The sequence below is a fragment of the Anopheles stephensi genome, chromosome 3 (assembly GCF_013141755.1).
Source record: "Anopheles stephensi strain Indian chromosome 3, UCI_ANSTEP_V1.0, whole genome shotgun sequence".
Taxonomy (NCBI): domain Eukaryota; kingdom Metazoa; phylum Arthropoda; class Insecta; order Diptera; family Culicidae; genus Anopheles; species Anopheles stephensi.
In genome coordinates, this window is record NC_050203.1 from 81,239,161 (window position 1) to 81,260,271 (window position 21,111).

The following is a 21,111-nucleotide window of genomic DNA, read 5'->3' on the forward strand; positions in this document are numbered from 1 at the left end:
GCGGAACATCTCCTGATGTCTCGACCGAATATGTTACCCAAGGAAGCATATCAGTCAAGAGACTCTAAATCATATCGAACCCGCAGTCACAGGAGGCCTTGAAGTCCTCTTCTACATCAATTTTTGCTCTCCCTTCTTAGCCTAAAAATATATCAAAAAATTACTTAAGCAACTAAATTCCACAACCGACTCAATTCCAAACTTCGTAGACATTGTGGTAGATATCAACGGAGCCTCGTTATTATTCAATCGTCACATTAAATTGGATTAGATGTGGCCGGCGGCGTTTGGTAAACACCAACAAGAACCACCAGGAAAGAACCAAGTTGCAGTGTTTTGTCCTTCTCTCTCCCTCAAACTCATTTTGACCCAAACACACACACACACACACTCCCAAAACTGTCACCTTGAGGCACCTTGAGGCACCAACCAGTCACGCACGAGCTGGTGTCTTTTGGGACGTTTGAACGCCAAAGTCCCGTGGACGGCTGTGGGCCGGGAGTTGTCTTGGGGATAAACACCTTCACTGCAAGAGCACCATAAGGTGTCTCAGTCATAGACACCCCCCCCCCCCCCCCCCCCCTATCCATAAGCGATAAATGACCATTCGGAGGTGCGTTTTACGAGGTCTTCATACAGCTTTTCCGTCGCGCAGCGCACACCAAGGTAGCGGTAACGCTTTTTCAGACCATATCAAACACGGGGGAGAGTTCTTCGCCACCGTTGCCAGTTTTGGGCACGTGTCACCTGGACTGGGGAGGGGGGAAAGAAAAAGGGTTCGCCAACCGTACCTTCGTGTCGGCAGTCCTAGTGACCGGATGACCGTTAGAGTAGGGCATCCGTGGGTGGACGAGACGCCCTTTTTTGGAGGCGACAATCATTTCCAGCTACCTCGCGGAGAGTGCCGGCGATTGATCGACTGGATAACGAAAGCCACACACACACGTGAGCGCGAGAGGTAGTATTTATGCACTCGTGGGCTCTACTCCCCAGCGCGACTACTGGGATTGAGCACGTCACACTTAATTTGGATCGAAGTTCCGAGATCGAACGAGTCCTGGTCGTCGTTTGCTGTGACTGCAACGATCGAGCGAACTTCACACACGTTTTGTACGCACCAAACAATGTGTCACAATAGGGAGGTTTTCGTTTTCTTTTTTGTTTCTGAGTGGCAACTGACGCGGGACATTACTTTTCCTCTCTACGTCCATGATGTGTGACAGTGAATGTCGCTGGTAGTAATTAGTGATCAAGTGTTAATTTCCAACTGGTTGACAGTGTCCAATTACGGTAGAAAAGAGATGTAATAACGAATAACTTCGTTAAACAAAATGGAACCACCTGTGTCGTTGTTAATTAGCTACGTTACGTGAGGTAGTAGGTTTAACCAAGCTCAAAAAACTAGACACGTAGAATTCTGATTTTTTGGAATAAAAAAAGTGCTTTCTTCACTAATTTCTTCATAAATCAGCACCAAGTCCCAGATCTCATCCAGAAACTGATCCAGAAAACATAACGGCTCCACCAACAGCGTTGCGCTTTTGATTAATACATTAATTGCACCCATTTTTTGCTCTCATCTCGATCTTCTGGCCCGAAAAACACTGCCCCAATAAAGCAATAATGATGAAACCGCAAAAAAAAACTCTCCAAAGCCAAGAAGAGTGCCTGCAGACATTGAAAGAAAAACCCGTCCCGCGAACCTCTCCAGTAATTATAGACAAACCAGACGACCACGAGCCGGCTGTTTGCTGTTTGCAAAGAATTTTTATAGTCCCTTCTGTCTAACATCTGCCTTTCGGCCTAGAAAGGGAACGATAAACATTCGCACACGCGTGGTGCGACTAAAAAAAAAAACAAGATAATGATAGCAAAGGCATACTAACACAGATTTTGATGATGAAACACAGAGCACGCTTTGCGCTGGTCAGGTCAGTCGGCGCCATCCAGCACTGGCCCGCCAGAGAGATGGTGCGTTGGGTGATTAACGTATTTTAGATTGGTTCCAAAATTAATTGATCCACCAAATATTGGAGGATATTGGATTCGTTTTCTTTGTGGTGCTCTCATACAGTTATTGCACCAAGAATTGGTGGTCAAGAGGGAGTTCAGGAATTACATTAACCTATATATCGTTACTGGTAACCTCATTCTTGGTTTTCGCAAACGATAATTGAATCGGATATCCGGACAAGTAAGACTTCAATGTCTGAACCTTTTGGCAAAAAATCACAAACAACGTCGCCTGGTTTATAATCGGACACACGTTTCGCAATACGCCACTTTACAGCTACCGAACATCATAAAGCCAAAAACGATGAGCTTCGGAAACGTCGCTTTGACCCGTAAAGCCACCGTCTGTAGGTCAACGGTTTTACTGCCGACCATAATCCTCTGCTCATAGCGCCACCGTGATCTGTTTGATAACCGATGGAAGGGCATCGGCCGAGGACGATAGTAAACGCTCATCATCAAGATCGACATGGTGGTGATGATCAAGCAGCTACATTATGCAACCAGAACCGACCGACCGATGATTGGCCTCTATCGTCAAGAGACAAATTTTTCGACTCAAGAATTCAGGGTTCCGTGGGTCGTGGGAGACCCGAACGTAGTCAACTTATTAGTCAGATGATTCCAGGGTGATGTTTCATATTCAAATAGCTCATTACCCGGCAATGTGACCTCACCGGACCGGAGTTCGGAACAGATGCCCTCTCGTATCCGGTTTACTTCATTACGCAAACGAACCCACACTTTGGGGCGTGTGTCTTTTGATTGTGCATGACATTTGGAAGATTTTTGGAGACCCCGCCAAAAAGCGGCCCGAGTCCGCGGGTCACACAAAATCAAGGTCACGCGCCGACTCTTGAGTTCTGCTCTACACCGTGCGCACGTGTAAACCCCGCTAATTAGTCTAAGAACTACTACGGAAATGAGGTGGAAGAAGGCACACACAAATCGTGCTGCCCCCCCTTATTATACCGAAAGAAGAGCAGCAGAAGCGCCCAGCATCATCATAAACCTACGCCCGCTCCATTGTGTAACGTAGTGCACGGGATTGCGTGCCTTTCTTCTTGGTGCGCGATTCTTTGCCCGCCCGCTTACACTTCCGGTGGCTGCTGCCGGATGGATGGATGGGGTTGCTTTTCTTCCTCTAATGAGCATATCCGCCCCGAGCCCGGGAGGAACCGGAGCTCGGGAATCGATTAAAAGCAGAACTCGAGCCACCGCGTAAGCTCTGCCGCTGCGATCGGCGAGTGTGGTATGTGACGTTTCGAGCCCGGTGAAGGTCGTCACATCCGGCAGCACAGCAAATAACCTAGCGGTGTCTAATTCTTCCCCATCTTTTCGCACACACACACTCTAACCCGAAATCCCCCAGGCTTAAGAAGGGTGGACAACCCACCACCAGGAAGAAATCACTAGACTAGGTCACCGAGCTCACAGCGTCCCGAAAAACAAAAAATGGGAAAGACTAGACGGAGAGTTCCTCCCTCGAAAAATCTTAACGTGTTCACTTAACCGTCACACACATTGGACCTAGTTTTGGAGTCGTCCGCTTGGGACACGCACAAAAAACGCGGATGAGAAGTGTAACGAAGCTCGTGCGAAATGTAAGCACACGCAACGGAGCCTGACAGCTGAAAGAGGCCGGTTCACACACCGGCACACACGTTCGGTGAAGGTAGCCAGGGCACATACAGGTCACAGTTTTCATCTTTTTATTTGTTAAATCTTCGCACACGTACCTGGAACGAGAAGAAGAGAGCAAACGGGAGAGCATAAGTTGGGGCGGTAAGAATAATTGAATCTTAAGTTCATAAACAACTGCACTACACTGAGATAGCAGCACTCTCACGATATCCCCAAATTAAGGATCGAACGATTTGTGTCTCCAGAAGCCGAGAGTAGTTAAATGCAACAGTAAGCGATCGTTCAAGAATCTCTTAATGCTTAACACCGAAGAAGCGAAGAGCTTTGCAGGATAATGCGACAATTTATTTCATCACCTTGTTGGAGTTGGAGACAACTCCCAAAATGGAAGATCAGCTGGCTATTTATCTCCAAAATGGCATTCCTTCTGTTTTAAGCTACTTCTTCAGCAAGTTCCATCACTTACTACGCTAATGCGTCAGAAGCGTAACCTCAAATGCCAGTAACGTCCAATATATTGAAGATTTTGGACTGAAATGGCCCATCAATTTCGTCCCCAATCTCGATTTCCCTCCTTAACTGTACTAAATCACCACCACGCACTAAACGACGGCCGAACTGAAATGGTAACATTCATTCTACCGATAGTGAAAGTCTCGGGCTGGACGGGTAGCGGCTAGCGCTATATAGTTAGGGCCTCGCAATTGACGCTCACCGGGTACGAAACATTTCTATCCGCGCCAGCTGCACTCAATTTAAAAATTAAACTATCTCAATCGATCATGAAAGTAAATTACGGTCACCTAAATAAAGGGTGGCGAGGAAACACTTGCGCACAGGAAGCGTAAACTCGCGCCACTACTTCACCATAAGGTACTCTCTATTTTGTTGTTGTTTGAAGCTAAAGATGTTCAGCTTTATCTTCCACCCACTAGGTAGATAAGGAAACATCGTTGCACTGCCGTCCAACGCCAATCCGTGTGGAGGTAAGGTAAAATTGGACCACTCTATGCACACAGGCCAACAACCATCTTCGGCGGTGGTGTACGTTGTTACCGAAACGTACATCTTCATATACATATGAGGTAAAGAGTTCAGGTCCGCCTCCTCCTCCTCCCCCTAATCTTCGCCCATACCACCCACCCAACACGACCCAATCGATTCGTGTTTGAAAATCTTCCTTTCCGGGGTTGAACCATCTGGCAAGGGTTTCGTCGTTGGATTCATCAGATGCACCGCACACACCGCCAAGTCACACAGCCAAGCGAAAGATGCGAACCACGGCAAGTGACCTGCTTTCATTTCACGTGCGCTTATGTGGCGTAAATGTGTGCCTCATAGGATTTTTTTTTATTAATTTTCGAACACCGTCGGCTCGTTCCGTATTTTCTCCTTTGAGCTCCTTCGGCCAGCAGCCGGTAATAGAAGGGGAAGCGACGCCTAACAAAACACATTGGGCACTCCCCAAAAGCTGTGTGTGCGCGCCGAGGCCGAGTACACTTGAATTGACTTCAATTTATCGTGCTAAAAGAAACAGACGGGCGGGTTCTTCCCAAATCCAACACCGAAAAAACGCCGAACCCGTGAAAGGAAAGTGGTGAAAAGTGTCGATCTCTTACCACTTCAATAACTCAGTGGTGCCCTGCCTGCCTCCCACAGGTTCCGACCATCAGAATTGATTCGCGTAATCAATCGAAAGACCATCCAATGTGTGCGTCCGGAGCAGGCCGCTTCTATTGTTGTGTGCTTGCGTGCCCCCCAAACGAAACCCCAAATGATCAAAGATCGAGGATGCTCTCTAAATGACAGCCAGCAAACATCGATGAATGGTTTTGGGATGGGATTTAGAAGGGGGAGCTGAGCGCTAACTACCCTTCAGAGTTCCCTCGGTGTTCATTTACGAAATGACATTGAATGAAGGTCGCCCGGGGAATAAGGAAGCAGCGCTGGTGGAGAAAAACAGGCCTCGTCATCGCGATCACCCGCTAGGGCAGCTCGACTGTGGCCCAATTTCGTCATTGTTTCCAACACGCACTGATCATGACCTTATTTTTCCCTCCCGAAAGGCAGCCCTCATACATATATCCCCCGTGAGTAACTGTGGCGTTCGACGCCACAGGGTTCTTCGCCAGGTTATCCAACGCAGGAGAAGCTTAAAGTTCCCGCGATTCCCAAATCGGAGTCCCCCGAAATGATCGTGAGTTCCCGGAATCCCATCAACTCTTTCCTTAAGAAAGCTCATAAATCTAGCCTCCACAACAATGTGCTAAATGTTATCCCGTCGTCATGCTCAAACCAAAACCACCTCGCTATGAGCACAAGATGATGCATCTCCATTGCTTGCTACGAGTGCCCTAAGGTCTAGAGTCTAGACTCCAATGTGGTGAGAAGCCGGGAGGGGGGGCGCCACATCCAAAACAACCATCATAAAGCAAAAGTTACACAAAACAAACACCAAAACAGCGATCTTCATCTTGATGTGACGGTTTCCCGTTTAGTCTGGAATCTGGAACCAATTCCAGGCGCGGGCACGATATTCTAGACACAACACCGGAGAAGCGCACCGATCCATGCAATTCCCCGGACCAGCGTCAGTGCTGGCTTCTTTCGCTCGGGTCACTATCAAAACATGCGCCATAAGCGGGAAAAATGTGCAGCGATCCGGCGCGATCGCGCACTTCCAGCGAACCGCGGGACAAAGCAAACCAAACACACACACAGACACACAAATCTGAACCATTAAACATCACAAAAACCCCGTGACCTGTGAGCTTCCCGCTTCTCGGGGAGTTGGTGGGATTTTCGTTTCACATGGAAGCACGGGAGCGAAGGAGAAGAAGGTTTGGAGAAAGATCGTTACCTCTTTCTTGGAGAACCGCCGTGTGATCTCCACCACACGACATTTCTAGAGCCTGTCTGTCTACCCCGGGTGCCTTATCTGATATCTCATTAGAACGCGACCCCGTAACAGTCCGGGCTCATAACGACGGACTGGCCTTTCCAGGCGTCCCATATCTGGACGCTCCGCAACCATTGGGATGCAACGTCAAAACGAGCAGTGTCATAAAGTCACCCGCTTACACATCTACCACATTCCATCTCCACTTTTCCCCAACGGCAGGGAAGAAATTGGCCCGCAAAAAAAAACGATAGTTCTCACGCCACGGTGACAGACTGCACGTTTAATGTCCGATCGGACCACGTAAGCGAAGAGCTAGCCCCGGAATGGGATGGTCGTTAAAATGATACGCTAGATCCCAGCGCCAGTTCCTTGGTCGTTAATAGTTCTACAGCCTACTTGCAAACACTTTTGGTGATGGGCCTATAAAACGCTTCGAGAAGCGTTATCTTAATCATAGGGTAAAGAACGCGTGCGGACTCTATGGATGACGTGCAGGTTCGGCAAATGATGTGCGAAAATTCGCGAATGCTACTCACGTCATTAGACGCGGCTGATCGTTTTCCTTCACTCCGGGGGAGAATTCGCCTAAGTGGAGCTTGAGAATTGAAGTGAATATCTAGCTGGTGGAATGTTAAGCGCTGGAGCAATAAAACTGATTTCCCATACGGTTACAGATTCTTTGGGTGAGATTCCCTAGTTCCTAGCGTTCACTTCTTCATAGCTTTAGTTCTTGATAGAAGATCCCCGCAAGACTTGTGCATTGCAAACAGTTACATTATTAACATCCTCAAGTGAGCTTCAGCGATCCTCACTATGATTGACACATGTGCAAGTTCCCGCTGTCTCGCAGGCTCGTCTAAGCTTCCATTGTCCCTGGGATCCGCACCTCCGCAGGTAACGGTGTCAATTCTACTCCATTCCCAAACGACATCTCGTTAGTTCCACCACACTTATGATGCTCGCTCTCCCCTCTCAACCTCAACGGCACAAGGAGAGGCTGCTTCGCTTTATGCTCCCGGTAACCTACTTCCACGCAATTCCCGGGCAATATATTTTGACATTTTGCACAGGCCACTACCACTACCGACTGACACACTGGTGCGGCTGCTGCAACCATCGGTGAGTCAAATAATGCCCTCCAACAAAACCCTCTGTGCACACACACACACGAAACGAACGCACCGTCCGCTCGATTAACATTACGACGGGCGCACCGCTTGACTGTGGAGCAGCAGATGGTTGTAAAATTGCTGAGGCCATTTTTTTTTTTGCTGTTGTGTACGGCTCAAGTTCCTATTCCAGAGCGCTTGAGGAAACGGTTCGCCGAAAACCGCAAACTGGTGAGCAAAAAAACTTCCAGCCTGTACTTCGAGACACAACCACAAGGCTTCCCATCAAGACTGTCCAGGTGATTGTCAGTCGGTAAACGATGAGTCACGGTAAGACGTTTATAAAAAAAAACTGGGGGGAGGGGTGCCAGCTAGTGGCCGGACAACTAACTGATCGATCTCACCACAAAACGCCACTAGCTGACAATTCCAATAGCTTATCCCTTTCGTGGGCTTTCTTTGAGCCCCTGCGAATATCTTGAACGATGTGAAGGTCATTCGAAAGCGCGACCATGCTGGAAACCTACCGGTGAACAGAAGCTACGGGTGCGAGTACGGAAATGTAACATGATTCCGTGTTACTGGGCCTGTTTTTCTTTTTCCGACAGCCACTCCACCTGGAAGGGGAACTTAGATACCTAAGAGTCCAACAGGAAGGAAGCCTGTTGAACTATATTCCAACAAGCATGGTTCGCTCTCCCAGATGTGTCAAAGCGCTAGACCACGTCAAGCAATCGGCAACTCCACTTGAGTTCACCCAAACACCGGCAAACAACTACCTCCACTTGACGGACTTCATTCAACATTTCAAAATCTGTTTCTGTGTGTGTGTACGTTTCTACACGCTACAGTTGAGTTCCGACGCCGCCTAAGAAGCCTGACCATGACAGAATAGAACGTGGCGTTGCGTGCGTACCTTTGCTAAGCTTTTCGTAAAACGTGAACCATATGATTCATGCTCGCAAGCGCCTTTCTTATCGCATGCATATGTGTGTCCATTGTTCGAAGCGAAGCTGATTGAACATTTGGACACATTCCGCTAGGGACAGTAGGACGTGATTGGAATTTTCTCTCTACCTCGCGCCCGTCAAAGTGCTAATGGAATGCAAGGCGTTTTACGATCCAATTTGCACCAAGCCCCAGCATTATGGCACTGGGGAGAAACGATAATGGGTGCTTAAGGGACACTTGTGAAATTGATTCTCATGGGTTCCTTGAATCGTTGGAGGCCGGGGGCCCAACCAAAACTGAATTCGCGAAAAGATCAATGACCGTCGTTGTCTTCACACTCCAGGAATTCTTCTGTTGGATTCTTGTCTTAAAGGTGTGGTCTTTGGTGTGAATCTGAACCACGGCTGTGGTTTTAGCCAGGAGGAGTGTTCTCAGAAGATTTAGAATGATGTCCACAAAGCTTGACCCACTTGTGAAGTTAAGTGTGAGCAATAGGGTGATTCATACCCAACCTTCCTACAACAACTCCGTCCGTCGTTTGCGGAACCGCATTGGGTAACCTCACAAGTGAAAGCACTTCACCGAACATATGCAATCCACCTTTGAAGAAGGGAAACATAATCTTCCCTAATTATTATTGATGCCACCCATTGTGTCGTCCTCTCCAATGTTTTCCCCTTTTGTGTATGTGCCATTGTGAGCACGTTTTCAATCAATGTTTGAAGGTACCCCGAAAACAACAAAACGAGATCAACAACTTTCGCATGTCCATCACTATCACTCGACCTGAGTGAGCAGCAGCAAAAACAATGATGAGGACTTGGATTCGGCGGTCGAGCGGTAAAAGTAAAACCGATTTTCCCATCCGCTCGTTTTCCTCTGGTGGAAAGCAAACGGTCACCCAACCTTTCCATGAAAGATGGCTGACGCTGCACGATCGTGTGTCGACTTGACTTTAGTTGTGCCGGCGATGATCGATTTGCCCAGGACCATTCTAATAATCGTCACCATCCGTGGTGCGCCGGCCAAAGCCAATCGTTTATGTAATCTTTCGCTTCGCCACAGCGTTCCCGGTGCATCAATGGACATGAATTTCTCATGGATAGTCAGCGTAATTGCGATTACTTTACCACCCTTTTATCCCTTGATGCTATTTATATTTTCCTATCGCTTTCAAACACTAAAGGTGTAAGTACAAGAGCCCGTGCCTCATCTCTTGCAGCCATTGTAGTAAACAACACTTCAAACACAGGCCCTTAAGAGAATGGCGCCCGATTGGGTTTTTGCTGCCCTGGCGCCCTTCTTCCCATCATCGCCAGCAGTTCGAAAAACAATAAAGGATCATCGCGCGAGCGCACCGAAACCTCCATCTCATCCGTCAAGCAATCTGTCAAAACGCGACTGTGCCGTCGTCATCGTCGTCATGACAACCATGGAAAGTGAAAATTAACGACGGACGACTGTGGCTGTGCTGTGGATTGGCTGCCTTGCCTCCGATAAACACAAAAAGGTACCACAGGACGCGCATGCATGTCCTCCCACGGCCTACGCCATGATTCATTAGTTTTACTACCAACACTCAAGTCTCAGTCAGTTCAGGACACACCACACAAAAACCGCACAACACCGCACTGCTCACCACACTGTTATGATGGTTTATGACAATGTAAAGCTTCCTTCAATTTTGCTCTTGCAAAGCGTGTGCCCCTTTGCGCTTGCGTAATGGCCGGTTAGGAAGACCCTCGAAAAAGGCAGAATGGCGACCCGAGGGGCGAGCCGACCGACCTTGGGCGTTTGTGGTGTGCAGATGAAGCGATTAGGCGCACACTGCACAATGTATTCTGAAAAGGAAAAGTGCGGTTTAAATGGCAGATGTAGCGTGGTTAAGTGAGAAATAAATGAAGGTGTCAACGCCATACGGTTTGGTCGGTTTTTTTCAACGAAAAGCCGATAGATGTCCACCATCGCTGGCGACCATGAAAATTGAGGTTATGCCTTTATGCATCCTCAATAGGGCAAGATTAGGAAAGAATCGTTTAGGTAATTGAAAAATGGGAAGTGGTCATAGGGCTTAACTTAGCTGCATGCTGGTATCATTCACAAATCGTTGGTGGGACTCCCCATAAATTATATATTGTGAGCTGCTCTCTGCAAGATTATTTACCATGACATCGTTCCCTTCTCAATTTATTTTAAAATCAAAACTCCCTACTCATACTCATACATACTACTCATACTCCCATGTGGACGAAAAATTCTGGGAGGTCCTACCCAAACGAATATTTTGGGAGGGACTCCAATGAAGTAGTTTATTATGAGCCTTTCTACTCGCTGGAAGTATTTTTTAACTGGTACACGATTTTTGTTCAAATACAGTTCGAAAAAAGCCCCAGCAGCTACTAAACTACTTGAACGATGTTTGGTGGGACTCTCAGGATATTGTATATTATGAGCCATTCTACTCTCTGAACGCATATACTTTAAAACGTTCATCCAAAATCAAACTTGCCTGTCAGTACCGCAAAACAACCCCCCTTAAGCTTAACCGTTCAAAAGATGCCCCAATTCTGCTTCCAATTACTGCCCCGGTACCGTTCCTCCTGTTGCACCAATTGGCTGACTGCATCGCGTTATCTTCATTTAACTGACTTTTCCTTCCACTCTCCAACCGGTACGCAACGGTTTCCCGCTGGGTATTAAGTGAACGATGGAATTGTTTAATATAAAATCACCATCAAAACAGGAAGGATAAGACACAGACACATACCGGTACACCCCATCGGAATACGCTCCAGCAAACGAAACAGTTACTAAACGTCAGCCAGCAGCTGGCGGCATTCGTTAGCAGCAGAAAAGGTTAAGATATGGCGTTTTAAACGTTTTGCTCAAACGGTTCCAGCTGAAGCGATAGAGTGTTAATTGAATTGAATTACGGTACGGTTTCTTGAGCTGGAACAAAACATTCACTTCGAAGGAAGAAACACCCGTACGTTGGGATCAAGTAAATCAATCGTACCAAAGAAGCATCTGCCCGTTAGAACATGATGACACATAAAATGCCGGGTGGCTGCTCACTGGAATGGATAAAAGATAGTATCTTCGGAATGCCAAGTGGTCGCAGTGGCAGTTCCGCAGTACGCACACCCAAACCCCGGGGGCCAATCTGAGTCATCTGAGGTTCGTAAAGGTAATTTGATGATGAAAAACCAATTGCCACAGGCAGACGAACGAGCTGTCGTTCAGCTGTGAGGAAGATCGAAACCGATTTCTAACCCAAAATTTCTTCGCACACAAATATTCATTTTGAGCGTGTCTTGAGCATGAACTTTACGGTGAGGGCCATCAGTTTCTCCCCGTAGCTCACAACACAAAGAGATCCATAACTCAATTACGGTAATGTGGTAGGACGCTCGCGCGTTCGCGCACACCTTCGTCTTCGCATGACACTGCCAACCACCAACCACCCCGTTCCAAAGAGTAATTTGAATGTAATTATTATTGATTATAATTATTACCCTCTTTCTGTCTCCCTCTCTCTCTCTCTCTCTCACTCGCTCGGCATTAAGCGCACAAATTCGCACCACCAATTATCAATCTCGGGCTCGCCCGGCTCGAAGCCATGCTGGCGCCGGTTCAGAACCAACGCTCGGACACGACCCTGACGAGCTGGGTGCACTTGCAGAAACAAACACAAAGAAACCAGGCACGGCGAGTGGACGATCACTCCGCGCCGGTGCTGGTACGTCACATCAACGCGGGGGATTGATATTCGTATGCTAACCGACAGGTTTATGATTTATTCCGTCTGCATCTTCAACTCAAGATCACGTCCAAGCCATGCGTACAGTAAATGTTTCACAAGAACCTGATCTGGAAGCGGCAAGAGTCGGTCGGTGGCAGAGTTTAGTGAGAAAAACTGCACACTTAATAAACTCGACACTCGGGGTTTATTTGAGGGAAGCGAAACCTTACCAACAATTATACGATCAATTTCTGCTTCCCTGGTGCTTGGAGGCATATGAGTCCAAACGACGCTGGGACATTCCTAACGCTACGTGATCGTGCACCACACCACGACGTCTAATGCTTCTCTATCTGCGTTGCACTGTACACGCATGCGCCCTATGTGACATGGCTCGTGACGCCACTGCTCCGTTAAGCCGCGGGGTGGTGTACGCCCCAAACGTGTCCGAACGGGTTTCTTGCGTCCCGTGCTGCTCTACCGGGAACGGCGGAGGCATAGAGGCGAGACAGTCAGGGAGCTTTCGCACAGTTTAGCTACCTAATCTAATTTATTACGTTTCATTATTGGATTGAGGTTTGCTAGGCGGGTGGAGGGAATCGCCCTGACCTGGACACCTGGATAATAACTACGCTGTCCATATTCAGCTCGGGCGACAGTGTAACAGATATGTAGCCTCAAGCGCTCATGGGTACATATCTCCCTCCGGGAGTCATCCAAAACATGAAAGGGAAACGACTCATTATCCCTCAATTATTGGTATGATCTTTCCAAGAGGAATCGACTACCGAAGTTGGAGCTTACTCGAAATGGTGTTAGAAAAGAAAAGTGTTTTTTGCGGATCTTCAACACTCTCACTTCCAGAAAAGGGAGGCCGATATCTCCCTCCAGGGAATTCTAATGACTCTTGAAATCGATTAGAAATTGAGCAAAAAAAACAGGCCGGGACCAAGCCAAAACTGTATCACCTTCCTTTTATGAGGCTACAGAGTGAGGGAGGCCACAGAAGACCACACACGCCAACAGGCCTTGAAGGTCAAATAAAAACGATGCCGGCAACTAGAAGCCCAAAAGAAGTGGACCAGGCCACCAGAAGTGAGTTTCCACGCGCTTTGCAAATTCCTTTCTACAATGTGCCCGCGTGTCCGTGTGTGTGTCTTGGGGGGTTGAGAATTGACACAAAACCATACCAACACACAGAGCAAAAAAAAGGGGGGCACATACAGCTAAAAAAAACGATCAACCCATCATCAAGTTCGTCGTGTGGGGCTACGCGCAAAAAGTATCCAATTCCACGGCGCGCATGTACACTATCGACCGAGCCGTGTGTGTGTGTGTTGTAGGAGTTGAAGCAGGACGGGCAGAAGCGAAAGCAAAAACAGTATTTTAGGAGCGAAAAGGTGGAAAACAAAAATTCCCACCAGGTACGACTTAATTTACCGGCGCAGTGCGACGTTAGTAAACGAAAAACACATTTGGAAAGACGATATCGGACCCCGACAAGAAAAAAACCTTCAACAAAAAGCTCCACACAATGTCGTTTGTTGATGATAAACAGTGTATTTACTTTGATGCAGGGTGCCGACGATGGTGTGGCCATATGTTTCATAACTTAAGAGAGTTAAAAAATCGAGCGAACCCCTAAACGAGGTTGCATCAACATTCCATTTGAAAACCTGTTCTTCCTATATTAATCGCACAGCTTCCGTATGTCAATGCACTCTCCCGCCGGAGCGCTTTCTTAAGGGGTTGGGTTTGCAATAACAAACAAATAAATTCCACCGGCAAATGATGTAATTCACTGTCAAACTGGAGCAGCTTAAGAGCATTGTTTATAAAGGCATGCCACACCACTTTACCAGGACCAATAACTTGCCTCCCTCGGAGTTCTCTCTCTCTCTCCCTCTGAAACGTCTGGTGGAGGAGTCCCGAGATAGAATTCAGATCAAAATGGTGGAACAAAAATTGCACCCCAACCGCAACCCACTGATGCTGGTTAACGGTGACAGTTTAACTGTTATTCTGGCCCCCTTTTTGGCTCAGCAGGATACGGATACACATCCGATCTGAAGTAGGAGAAGAAAAAACAACCCGCCATTCTGACATTCACTCCTGTAAGAGCCCGATAATCTAAACAAATTGCAACCAGTATAATGTAGCTGCGGGAGCTACATGGGCTCAGGCGAATATCTGCAAACCCCAGCTCTCTCAATGGCTGAGTGGGAGCGATAAGTAAAAACAAACAAAACGGCACACAATACGCAAAACGGGCCTGTAAAAGCCGCTTAAGGATAAAGCGGCCTGGAAGTGCACGATCATTTGGCGGATCTTGCTGATGTCTTCAGTTTTTATTCTAGAAAGAGTTCCTCCAAAAAAAACCAACCCACCTACCTAGTATCTATTTATAGCTCTTTTTTCCTTTTTTTAACTCCGTCAAACGTCATTCTTCAACTTCACCTTCACCTTTCTAACGCCTGCTCGCCGGTGGTCCACCTCTCCTCATGTCCTCGGGCGCACGTCAAACCCAAACAATTGAACTCCACCACGCTAGCTCACCCGGCGGTTCTAGATCCGGGACTTGTGCGCGAGGTTCATTTATCTTGCGATATTGGACACTTCGCTTTGGGCTGCTAAATTCCTGCCCTTCCTGGACACGCACACCCATAATCCGTTGAAGCTGCAGGAAAAAGAGCTCCAACAAGAACTTCCCCAAGGGGAACGAAGGGGAATACGGGTGTGTCCCGTTGGAATACTAGCCCGTCACCAAACATTGGCACACTTGGGCCTAGTGCCTGGGGAGCTTCGCACACGCAACACCAGAAACACTTTATCATCCCGCATATTTTGTTGCACACTTTGTTGCCCGGCTGTGAGCTTCGTCTCTGTCGGCGAATTCTTGCACCCCGAACCGGTGAGAGAGAAGAAGGGACGTTGCGTTTGAACTCGACCCGTCAGACGGCGATCGGTGATGATCGGAGGGCGAGCAGGAGAGGGAAAAGCAGAGTGCCACGTGTGTCACTGACCTGACCTCCAAGCCACGTCGTCCACCAGACACCAGTCCAGAATTCTCGGCAAGTTTCCATCACGAGCGTCACTGTCGTCTGTTCTAGCCCAGTGGTAAAACAAGCGCAAACGGGGAACAGTACAGTCCCGTTTTCAACGACTAGGCTGTGCAAAGTAACTGGACCTCACATCTAATGCCTCGCGAAATCGTTTATCAATCCGCGATATTGTCAGGTATTGTGGTGGCCCTCTTGGCTGGTGTCACTTTTTTTAATCTACGACCGTTGATAATTGTGATCAGCGACGAACGAACGTGATCATCCTCTCCGGATCCAAACCAGCTAATAGTGTGTCACCGTCTCATCTCTTCTCGGAGCAGGGGGAAGATTCCTTCGCTACATAAACTAACTAGCCCCGGACAGCTGAACAAGAACCGGCAGCTCGCGCAAGGACAAGGTGCCAAGTAGGCGAACACTTCCCACCAGGCAGGCAGGCTGGCTATTCTGAAGGGCAAACAGTTCCACTAACAAGCAAACGACGGCGACGCCTATGGAGGCCCTTCTTCTTTGTTGCTCCGATGAACACCGGACCGGACAGCAACAAGAACGGACATCGCAAACGGCGTTGAGGACGACAACTAGCATCGTGTCCAACGTCACCAGCGTCGTCGCCGTCGTCTCCAGCCCCAAGAGTCTCTCGACAGACGGTGCACAGACCGGGCTCACGTTCACGTTTGTCGCGCTGCGAATTATTGTTGCCATTACTGTTCGCTACATTCGCTGTGCGCATTCTTCTTCTGCCTTCTTATCGTCATGCTTGCCTCCCCGCCTTCTCTAGTCTCCCCCTCGCTATCCAGCAACAACTGACCGAGTGCATGTTGAGTTCTTCTTGTTTTCTCCATACAGACGACGGCACTTCGGCTAGCTCTTCGCCTCTGCTATGGGCACAACATAAAATATTGATCTTTGATGTTGTAGCTATTCATCCGAGCACCAAGCGGCCGACTAGCCCGGCTGGCCAGGGAGCCCCGGGACACACCTCCTTCGGGTTTTCTCGGGTTTTAGCTTGCTCCCCAGCTTCACGGTGACAGCAACCTTCAATCGCGGAGGGTCCACTTTCAATCGCTCTCTCTCAATCTATACACACATATTTATGATAGCTTGTAGCCATGTTTGCAGAAGTAGACAATGGATAGCGCAGCACACGGCGTCCAACGGGACGGACGTGGAGAACAAATCTGAGCCAGTATTCTTCTTCTTGCCTGTCCCCATTTCCCGGGTGACCTCTGGCCAACGGTAGATCTTTGGCTTTGGCGAGACCTGTGGCTGTGGTTGGTGGATTGATGCTGTTCCATCGCTCTGTCTCTCTCTCTTTCTCTCTCTATCTCTGGACGTCGTGACCCACCGTGTGTCTTATTTGTGGGGCCATATTTGCTTGCTGAAGGAAGAATTCGGAACGGTTATTTTAAATATTTGACTAATAAAAAGCGCACATCGAGTCTTATTAGATCTGGCGCCGTTCCACTGCTCTATCCTACATTGAAACCATTCAGCCAAATTATATCTTCATGAAAATGATTCGATATAATTTCAATACAAATTAATCTCGTATCCCACACGAAATTGCTCGCACTAGCTCCGAGCCTAGCACTGATACTAGCGATACTCTGAGCGCTTGAGATTGAGCAATCAGCTTTGGAAGGAAATCAAACATTTCCTGCTAACCTATTTCCAGCGTCCAGTGCTCGCGTATGCCGTGACTTCCGCAAACAGCCAACACCGAAACGACCAATATACCGGCAACCGAAATAATTGGATTAAAACGTAATTCATTCCGGCATCCGGGTGTCTGTCTGGATATGGGTGGATATGGCGCCTGGCCCGGCTCTTTTCGTTATGCTGCCGGTTTGTTTTATTTGGGAAGGAAATTGTCGGAAGTGGCTAGTTTTGGTCTATCCGCAACAACTTGAGCGGGGAGAGCTGGGATGGTGAGACCTGGTTTCTTAGGATCAATTTGATCGACAATCGAGGTGAGATATTAATAATCTAGGAGATATTGAATATTATCTACTACCTTCTTAATGCGATTAGCCTACAGAGAGAGAGAGAGAACCTGAAGATAGTTTGGCTTCAGCTATTATATCAACGGTTTAGCTACCGCCGCTGTTTTCTAGTCAGTTACTCAACTTCACCAACCGAACGGAAGGAAGTTATGTGCGGTGCAGGAACTCCACCCAATAATTCTGCGCCATCTAACCTTCCACAACTGGTACGGCATGGCACTACTTAGCGAGACGCTCCTATAAACCTCGCACCGGTCACACCCTCCAAAGCAAGAGGGCAACCCCCCACAAAACAAAAGTGGGTCCCGAAACAATACTCAGAAAAAAACCCCTCACCGACAACAGTAAGTTCGATCTACAGTTAGACCTTGGGTTTGGTGTTCTTTCGGACATAATGATAGGGAAGGACGTTCGGCCAACATCAACTCAAACAACGGAACGAACCTCAACAGCCAACAACCAACGAAAAAATATGCCTCCCAAATCCCATCACTGATCAGATCTCACCGTAACGAAACCTCCACCGCAGTGTGTCCTATAATGCCTCTCATAACGTGCCATTCGTTGCACACGCACTCACAAGAAAACCTGACCTGCCCTTCCGTCAGGCACGTCAATCTCGCCATCAAAAGAGCAGGGGAAAAACACCACGTCCACCAGGTCTAAATCTGATAACGCAGAAGCAGAGCACATTTTGCAAGCATCTAGCAGCTATCAGAGACTCTCTCTCTCTCTCGTCCAGAGTTTTAGAGCCTCAACACATACTGCTGGTGTGTGTGTGTGTGATGAATCGATATACAAAGCGAGTGGCATCTCGTGGCCTCATCAACCAACCACAACCTCTAGGAAGAACTTCAAGTTCTTTCCATTTCTCATTAGTTGCTTCAACCTCACCACACACCATGTTCCAGAATGTCTGGACGCTGGTTTTTATCGGTACAGCAAACCCTGCTCTCCCGAACCCGAAATAGGGTTTCCTATCCTAATCGACTGAGAAAGATCAACTGGCAAGAGAGGGGGAGCAACTAATGTCTTTGCATCGGGTGAGTGAAGCGAATGTGTGTGTGTGTGTGTGCCTACAAGAACTGCCAAACCGCGCTGGTTCGCTGCGAACTAGTAATGGTTGGGTCCGGGGCATATAGAGATGAAATCAAAGCGATATGCAAATGAGATTAAGATAAAGGTCAACCCTTCAAGGGGAGGGAAGCAAAAAAGGGATCGTGGCAGGTGGCACCAGCACAAGGAACAACTCCGATGGAAGGAAAGATGATGGAACAGACATGTGTTCTGGTCCGACCGCTTTCCACCGTTCCACCAGTTTAGTTCTGCCCGAAGACGAAGCTTTTTAGATGTGCAGCAGAATGAAACCAGCCGGATCTCGTAACCGAAGCAATCGATAGGGACGGTATAGGCTAGAATAGAAAATCCCACGAAACAGCACGTAAGGTCTTCGCTTCAATTTTATTCCCATCCCGCCGCCGACCGTTTGCGGACTTTCTGCCCGGACCCGATCGTACAGGTGCGATTGTCTGTAACACCCCGGCCGGTGTACACGTGCACATCCGCAGAATCTGATTCTAAGCCCGTTGCTGGTTGACCAAACCCTTCCCCCTCTGCCTGCAGTCAGTGTGGAGACGTGGTCAGATAAGCTTGCGGTTGGCTGTTGTTAATCACTTCATTTACCATTTCTGCCATGTTGCCTCCTTGGGGGTGGGTTTTGCGATCCACCGTGATCGGTGAAGCGTGATCGATCCATCCGTTCCCTAGGCCTTTAGCTGCACTATGCACTACACGTACCCCCAGTGTTGGTTGCGCGTTCCACGATCTGCTTGTCTGATCCTTCTGCTCCATCCATCCGCAGCAAGCGAAAGATTCGCGGGAAAGATCACCGAAGCAAGATAGTGTCATCCGGAAGGAAGGCCTCAGCAGCAGCAGCAGCCTCGAGAGACCATTTAATAGATTCATCCTGTTGTCCAAACCGATCGGATAAGGTTCATCTCTAGCTTTTGGAAGTGGTTCGAGCGAAGCGCACTAATAAAAACAACTCCCGCTTCTACAAACACATCATGATCACGTTCGTTCGAATTGATTCGATTTGAAAAGAATTTCCACCGGCCGTCATTATCACGGTTGGTCGCAATCTTCTCGGTGCCGTGATCCTTCTTCCCGTGTTCCTGCTCGTGTGATGTTCGAACGCCGTATCGAAAGGAGCCTTTACGTAATCAAAAACGGAACACTTCATCAAGAACACTCACCAAACGCCACGCAAGGTTGCTAGAGATCTAGCAACCCTCGAAGGGAAGAGAAGTTGTCTACAGTAAAGCGTGCTATCGTACCTCACCAATCACGTTGGAAGAGGTTGGAAGAGAAAGAACCAGGAATGTAACATTCTAAACCTCACAACAACGTCTCTTAGCTCGTAAGCTTTAGATGAACATGGAGAGGCCAGAATTCTGCCGACTCATTCCGAAAAAGGTTTTCCGAACGAAGCATTCGGACTGGAGGATGCAGTTCTAACAGTTCCATTAGAACGGCTGGAAAGATAACGATGAGCCAGCAAAATTACGGACTAAAGGGACAGAATCCAACCAACATCGGACTCCCTCTCACACCTTCGATCTTCGCTTACGATCGCCTACACGATCGCGACTGGCAGCAACTAAGGTTCGTTGGATGTAATTTTGATAATAAAGTTTTTCTCACATTTCCTTCCAACGGAAAGCCGTTGGAAATCGAAAGGATTGAGCCGTGAGAAACGGTGCGTCAGGAGTTAGGCGTGCAATTACCGGCGACCTTACCGAGTGCGCAAGGAACTCTTCATTAGTTTGGGATTAAATTTCACAACCTAATGTCCTTTAACCGGGACCGGATCGCTCTTATTACCACCTCCATTGGTTGGAGTTCTTGGCAGACAAAGAATGAGTTAATTTTCACGATCACAAGCAGCTTCCTGTTTTGCAACGGGCAAACTTTCATCAACCAAAAAGACTTCAACCGGGCGACAGCGACGAACCCTCGGTCTTCCCCCCCCATAGGGCGGCGGACGGACGGTGGAATGGAAGGGGCACGGTTACCGGAGGAGTTCAATGACTCGCGCGCCATTCGCCCGAGCTCTCTCAGCTCTCGCAAAAAAAAACCCGGGCAAGCGTTCTTTGGCTGCAGCGAATTATTATCCCCTTCGCTTTGCACGGCGAGCGGGAAGATTCGAGTTTTTGCTTGCAAGTTCAAGGAAGAACTTGAGAAGAACGGGGTGGCCAGGCAGGCTGGTGGGTTTTGCGGTAAGAAATTGCAAAACGGAGAACGTTTAGACCGAGAGCTGGATCGGCGGTTCATCTCCCGCAGTTCCGCAGGTTTGCGCCTTCGAAAACGGAACAAACGCGAGAGATGAGTGTTGGTGTGTGCGTGTGAACTTGTTCTCGTTTTCCTGATCACTTTCGGTAAATGGCTGGCCGAATTGGAAAGCCAAACTTTTCGGAAAAAATATTTTATGTTCCTTGAGGAAAATACTTCCAATGTCCAGATATAGAGCTCGAAGAATTAATAGCTCCCGAAGAGCGTAAAAGCAAATGGAGCTCTCCAGCCATGCGCGGGAAAGAAGCTGAACCCGCCAAAACGATGGCTTCCCATTTCGCACTACATTGTTGCAAAATACAATCGCGAAACGATACGAAGCATGATTAAAGTT

The 21,111-nt window shown here is 48.1% G+C and overlaps 1 protein-coding gene across 6 annotated transcripts in view; it reads right to left on the reverse strand.

The window, feature by feature from the left end:
• The window catches only part of LOC118513202 (protein Shroom), a 182,184-nt gene that overhangs the window by 145,448 nt on the left and 15,625 nt on the right, over nucleotides 1-21,111 (reverse strand). The window lies entirely within an intron of this gene.